This window comes from Apium graveolens, chromosome 3 (genome assembly GCF_009905375.1).
Source record: "Apium graveolens cultivar Ventura chromosome 3, ASM990537v1, whole genome shotgun sequence".
In the NCBI taxonomy this organism is placed as follows: Eukaryota; Viridiplantae; Streptophyta; class Magnoliopsida; order Apiales; family Apiaceae; genus Apium; species Apium graveolens.
The window spans coordinates 164,715,275-164,721,862 of record NC_133649.1 but is presented as its reverse complement, the minus strand read 5'-3'; the positions used below and the strand labels follow the sequence as shown (position 1 = coordinate 164,721,862).

Here is a 6,588-nt window from a genome sequence, read left to right as displayed (position 1 = left end):
AATAATTAAACCGTTAGTCCGATTTGAGTGAAACGAAGACCCCTAGACTCAGAAAAATGAGACGAATCCAATAAAAATGGTTGTAAGTTATAATTTCTTCTGAAAAAGAGTGGTTTGGTGATAATTGATAGTCCGTAGGTCCTAGTAGGGATATAATTGAGCCGAATAAATCCCGAAAAATTATAATAAAATCAGATACGACTAGTAATGCAGGTATGAGTCTAGAATCAATTCTACAAATAATTATAAGTCTAAAAATTGATTATGTGCTTTATGTGCTATGTGCTTTATGTGATTATGTGAACATATGTGTTATATCAATATATGTGTATATATGCGAATCAGATAGAAACGCATGGGTAGACTGATAAGGTTACGTGATATCAATTCAAGATACACGTATATAGTAAATTATCTAAACACCTATCTTTCCATGATGTGTTCAGTGTTAGCAAGGCAGAGCAAGCTAGGGTCAGAAGGTAGTGAGTTAAACCAGGTTAAGTTCGCGCAAGGCAAGTATCTCTATCATCACTTATTGTTCAAGTGATATTTATTTTAAATTTTATCATGCAAGTATTGCTTTCCCTATTCTCAGTTTAGAATCGATAAACATATCGCTGAATTAAATAATTCTGTTTATGCAAGTATTCCCGAACTTTCTTTTAAATACTGCAAGTATTCCTAACCTTTCTCCTTAAATACTGCAAATATTTATTCGCTCCTATTCTAAGTTCAGAATAGTTAACTGTTTTATATTTCGCTGCAATTACTCTTATTTATGCAAGTTCCTTTCACTATTATTTCTTTATCATCGATTGCTCTCTTGAGCAAGTACCCAAAGTGATTTGACATCAAAAAAAAAATACTCCACGGACTGGATGGTTACTATATATATATATATAAGGACCAGTGATGAGCTGGATCCTATGGGCCGGAGATGGACCGGACCCTTTAGGCCATAGTTGCCTGGGTGCCTCATATGTTGGTTGGGTCTATGCAGTTGGGTATAGATCCGCACTATCTCCTGACTGATCAGCAGGTTATAGTGCATATGTTGGTTTCTAGTGTTCAGTCCAATTTATTGTTGTTCGCCATTAATGGCATTCCCTCTTGAAGTAAAATGTGATTATGGGTTAAAGTTATTCTTTCTTAGCCCTCAGTTTCGGGAAATTACAGTGTTTATAAATGAATTCGAGGGTCAGAGTGTTGCTGCAGCATTTGTTGCTCAGTGATATTTAGAATCTTGAATGAATTGAGATTTTCTTAATTATTCAACCCATCCTTATCAGGCTGGTTTAGCAGGCTAAGTCTATGGAAACTTAGTCGATAATGATGGATACTGAATAGTTAGGAATTTCTTGAACGTCGTTTTATGAATAGTTATTGCATCCATTGCTCAATTATGAGATGATACCAGAAGCTATTTGGAAAACACGCGATCTCTAAAGTTCTTACAAAAATGTCATTATGTCCTAAGTGATTCATAGCAATGCAAATCAAATTGATTTTTAGATAACGAGATATATCCTTCAAATGATTTCGTGTTTCGCCCTTCAAAATATTTCAGAGATTTTGTCTGGAAGTTTTCTTTAAAATTAATATTTGAAACTCAAATTATATACTTGCTGGGCATTTTTGGCTCACTCTTGCTTTGTCAATTCTTATTTCTGCCAGAAACAGATAAGGACTAAAGTGAATAGCTTTGATAGACAGCAGAAGTTAGAGAAGTTTTCGTTGCGAGAGGTTGAAGGTGTTAGAAGAATGTGACAAGAGCATTAGTTCAAAGGTATATATACTTGTATTATAGTTGAAGTGAGTTGTAGAAGGTTAGATTCTTGTTTCATACCATGACCTGTAAAAGATCCGGACTCAAGGGGTTATTTATTTATTTCTTTACTTTATGTAATAATGGTTTAGTAACACCAAATCTTGACCCCGGATTTGGGGTGTTATAAGAACTTTCGGTATGACTATTGAAATGACTTGGCATGACAATCGGTATGACAATCCAGATTGTCATGCTAGTTCATTTTCAATTATCTTGCTGATTTAAGACTGTTTTTAATCCAATTAAACTTCTGAAAATTCTTAATATTAATTCTGAATTAATTAATTAATTAATTCAATTAATAAATAAATTAATCTTTGCAGATATAATTTATTTTCTTAATTAAATTATATGACTTAATTAATTAATAGAGAATTAATACTAATCCTGAGCAGCAACCATTCTTCTAAAAATCTTCTGAAAATCACTGAGAATTATGAATCAATTCCACCACTTCAATGTTGACACTCGATGTACTGTCTGGTTCATGAGTAACTAACTTCTGTGACGTTTTTCTTGTCTTGACTTTGATAATTGATTTTCTTCAGATTAAATCCTTGTAATAAATGATACCCTGACGAGATCTCTGTCACTTGATTAAATCCACAATCTTGATTTGTATCACTGAGGCTTGATCAATTTCTTGAGCTTCTTCCAGTGAATTAACTCCTCAAGTCTGTAGATGAACCTTGTTTCTGAATCCTTTGACATATGTTACTTGGTGAGATCTCTTTGACGGTAGATCCACTATTTACTTATTACATTCTTATTTGAGTTGAGTTAAATCCTCGAATATACAAATAGGCTATGACATATGCCTTACACTTGTGCCCAAGAATAATGCCCTGTCACACCGTAAAGTGACATTTCTCCCAATTGTGAACCAAATTGGTCTCAACACACCTCTTGAGAACGTCACCTAGATTCTGCAACCACTCATCAAATAAATCACCAAACACAGAGAAATCATCCATGAACACCTCCATATTCTGTCCAATCATAACTGAAAAGAAATCCATCATGCATCTCTGAAATGTGGCCGGTGCTCCACATAGTCCAAAAGAAACTCTCCGAAAGGCGAAAGTACCAAACGGACAAGTAAAAGTAGACTTCTCCTGATCTTTTGGAGCAATACAGATTTGATTATAACCAAAATAACCATCCAGAAGACAGTAGTACTCATGCCCAGCCAATTTGTCAAGCATTCGATCAATAAACGGTAGAGGGAAGTGATCTTTTCTTGGGGCCTTGTTCAGCTTCCTGTAATGCATACAAACTCTCCACCCAATGACTGTTCGAGTAGGAATAAGCTCATTCTTCTCATTTGCAACGACTGTGATACCTCCTTTCTTAGGCACACACTGAACTTGGCTCACCCATGAACTGTCAGAAATAGGATAGATGATCCCTGCATCCAGACACTTAAGAATTTCCTTCTTTACAATCTCTTTCATGATTGGATTTAGCCTTCTCTGTTGCTCAACAGTAGGCTTGCTTGCTTCCTTTAGCAGAATTTTGTGCATGCAATACGAAGGGTTGATTCGCTTGATATCTGCTATAGTCCAGCCAATTGTTGATTTGAATTCTCTAATAATTATCAAAAGCTTCTCCTCGTCGCTACCTGAAAGGTCAGATGCAATAATAACAGGCAAAGTAGATGCATCACCTAAAAACGCATACCTCAAATGTTCAGGTAAAGGCTTAAGCTCAAGAGTAGGAGCTTCTTCAATAGATGGCTTGAGGCGCTTAGGATCTTTGTTCAACTCCTCCATTCCCAGAGATTCAAAAGGCATATCAATCTTCCTCTTCCAGAGAGAAGCATTCAGAAATTGCAACTGTTCATCCCCTTCATCATCTTCACTATCAGATTTCCTCAACAAGGCCTTCTCTAAGGCATCAGATCTTAGCAATTGATCAAGTTATGAAGTAACAACAAAATCAACCAACTCCACTTCTAAGCACTCCTCATTTTCTGTAGGGAACTTCATGGCATTGAACACATTAAAAGTTACATCCTGATCCATCACTCGCATGGTGAACTCACCCTTCTGCACATCTATCAAGGTTCGGCCAGTAGCCAAGAAAGGACTTCCCAAGATTATGGGAATATTCTTATCCTCCTCAAAATCAAGAATTACAAAATCAGCAGGGAAGATGAGTTTATCCACCTTGACCAAGACATCCTCCACAATACCTCGTGAATATGTAATAGAACGGTCGACCAACTACAAAGTCATATAAGTAGGCTTTGGATCAGGCAAGTCCAATTCTTGAATATTGACAAAGGCATCAGATTGATGCTAGCTCCCAAGTCACATAGACACTTGTCAAATGACGTCTTTCCAATGGTGCATGAAATAGTGAAGCTTCCAGGATCTTTAAGCTTCGGAGGTAACTTCTGTTATAGCACAACATTGCATTCCTCCGTGAGAGCAACGGTCTCTAAATCATCAAGCTTCACCATCCTAGAGAGAATACCTTTAATGAACTTCGCATAACTAGGCATTTATTCAAGAGCTTCAGCGAAAAGTATATTAATGTGAAGTTTCTTGAACACCTCCAGAAACTTCTCAAACTGTTTATCCAGCTTTTTCTTCTGCAACCTCTTAGGAAAAGGAGGTGGAGGATAGATCTATTTCTCCCCTGTATTACCCTCAGGAGGAGTGTGCTCAACAGTATTCTTCCTTGGTTCCACTTTTGCTTCCTTCTGTACTTCTTCTTCTTCATCCTCAACTTCAGATTCCAGAGTCTTTGCTTTTTCAGGATTCGACACCTTACCAGACTTCAATGTAATTGCTTTAACATGCTCCTTAGCTTCCTTCTTTCCTGGCACTTCAGTATCGCTTCAGAGCGTTCCAGGTTGACGATTCAGTAACGCATTAGCAATTTGCCCAATCTGATTCTCCTAGGTCTTGATAGACACAACTTGGCTCTTACACATGAGCCTCAACTCCTCCAATTCAGATTTTTTATTAGCTTGCAATAGCTGCTGAAGTTGAAGTTGTTGCCTAGGGGCATATTGCGGTTGCTAAAAACCAGGAGGGTTATACGGCTTTACTGTGTATGGATGATAAGATTGTTGCACCGCATTCTGATTATTACTCCAGCTGAAGTTAGGATGATTGCAGTTATTTGGATGATAAGTGGCTGGAGCTTGTTGCTGTAATCTCTGAAAGTTGCTCACAAATTGAGTTGATTCGCTAGAAATAGCACACTACTTTGTTTCATGTACTCCCGTACAAATCTCACAAACATTGGAGATTTGACTAACTCCATGATTCACAAAAGAGTCCACTTACATCGTCAACGGTTTAAGTTGGGCAGCTATAGCAGTTGCTGCATCCAACTCCATAATTTCTACTACCTTGCCCTGAGTTAGCCTCTGAGAAGGATTCTGGTATTCATTAGCAGCCATCAGTTTGATCAATTCATAAGCTTCATTGTAGCTCTTAGCCCACAGGGCTCCTCCTGATGCTACATCGAGCATTGGTCTAGACTGAGCGCCCAAACCATTGTAGAAATAGTTTATAATCATCCAATCAGGCATGCCATGGTGTAGGAACTTAGCATCTCCTTATATCGATCCCAAGCCTCATATAGAGATTCTCCAGTTTGCTGAGCAAACTGGGTAAGAGCATTCCTGATTGCAGCAGTCTTCGCCATAGGGAAGAATTTAGTGAGAGAATTTTGAGCAAGATCCTCCCATGTGGTGATAGACCCTGGTGGTAGAGAATGTAACCAGCACTTTGCTTTATCCCTCAGAGAAAATGGGAAGAGTCACAACTTAATAGCATCTTCAGTCACCCCATTGAACTTGAAAGAGTCGCAGATCTCGTTGAATCCCTGATGTGCATGTTGGGGTCTTCTATAGGAGAACCCCCAAACTGAACTGAGTTCTGTATCATCTGAATCGTGCTTGATTTGATCTCAAAAGTGTTAGTCGAGATGGCTGGTCTGATGATGCTCGACTGAATATCATCGATCTTAGGCTGAGAATAGTCCATCAGAGCCTTAGGATTTTCTGCTTGATCTCCCATCACTACTAGAGCTGGTTCCTCGACTTTCTCTTCTTATGCTACTTTCTCTTCGTCCTCAAAAACTTCCCTTCGAATCACTATAGCTTCTTCCTCGGCTTGATCTAGAGTTCTCTTACGAGCCCGCGACACGCTCGGTAGAGTACCTGAAACATAACAAAGAGAAAGAGTAGGTAAGTAACAATGACCGAGTCAATGAACTTTAATAATCACTGATGACAAACACATAAACTAAAAGTTAACACTGCAGTCCTCGGCAGCGGTGCCAAAAACTTGTTAGTCGCTAAACACGAGCTAAAATTCACGCAAGTAGACATGTTCAAAAGTAATATGGAATTATTTCTAGTTCGATCCCACAGAGACTGATTTAGGTTAACCTTGTGATTTATGCACTTATGCAACAATGATATGGATATTATTCAATGCTAAGACGAATAACAAATTGGGTTTTAATTATACTACGATTAAATATTGAGAATTATACTAAAGAACATTAACTAAAGAGAGTAAAAAGAGTTGAATAATATATGACATAAACATGGGATTCTAACTTCATTAAGTACTTCAATTAATAGCATTTTCGCTCTTAACCTTAGCATGTAATGGTGATAACACTAATTAGATAACACGAAACTGATAACCGCCAACTTTTGTTGTACGAATACCATACTACCAGACATCCACAAAAGAGATAGAAGCTGAATAGACACCAATTATATTGACACC

General features: G+C 37.7%; 1 non-coding gene across 1 annotated transcript; it reads left to right on the top strand.

The window, feature by feature from the left end:
- Positions 1 to 5,373: 5,373 nt before the first annotated feature.
- LOC141715877 (small nucleolar RNA R71) lies at positions 5,374 to 5,476 on the top strand. The gene has a single exon (XR_012572622.1). It is a non-coding gene; the product is annotated as a small nucleolar RNA R71 (small nucleolar RNA).
- The last annotated feature ends 1,112 nt before the right edge of the window (positions 5,477 to 6,588 follow it).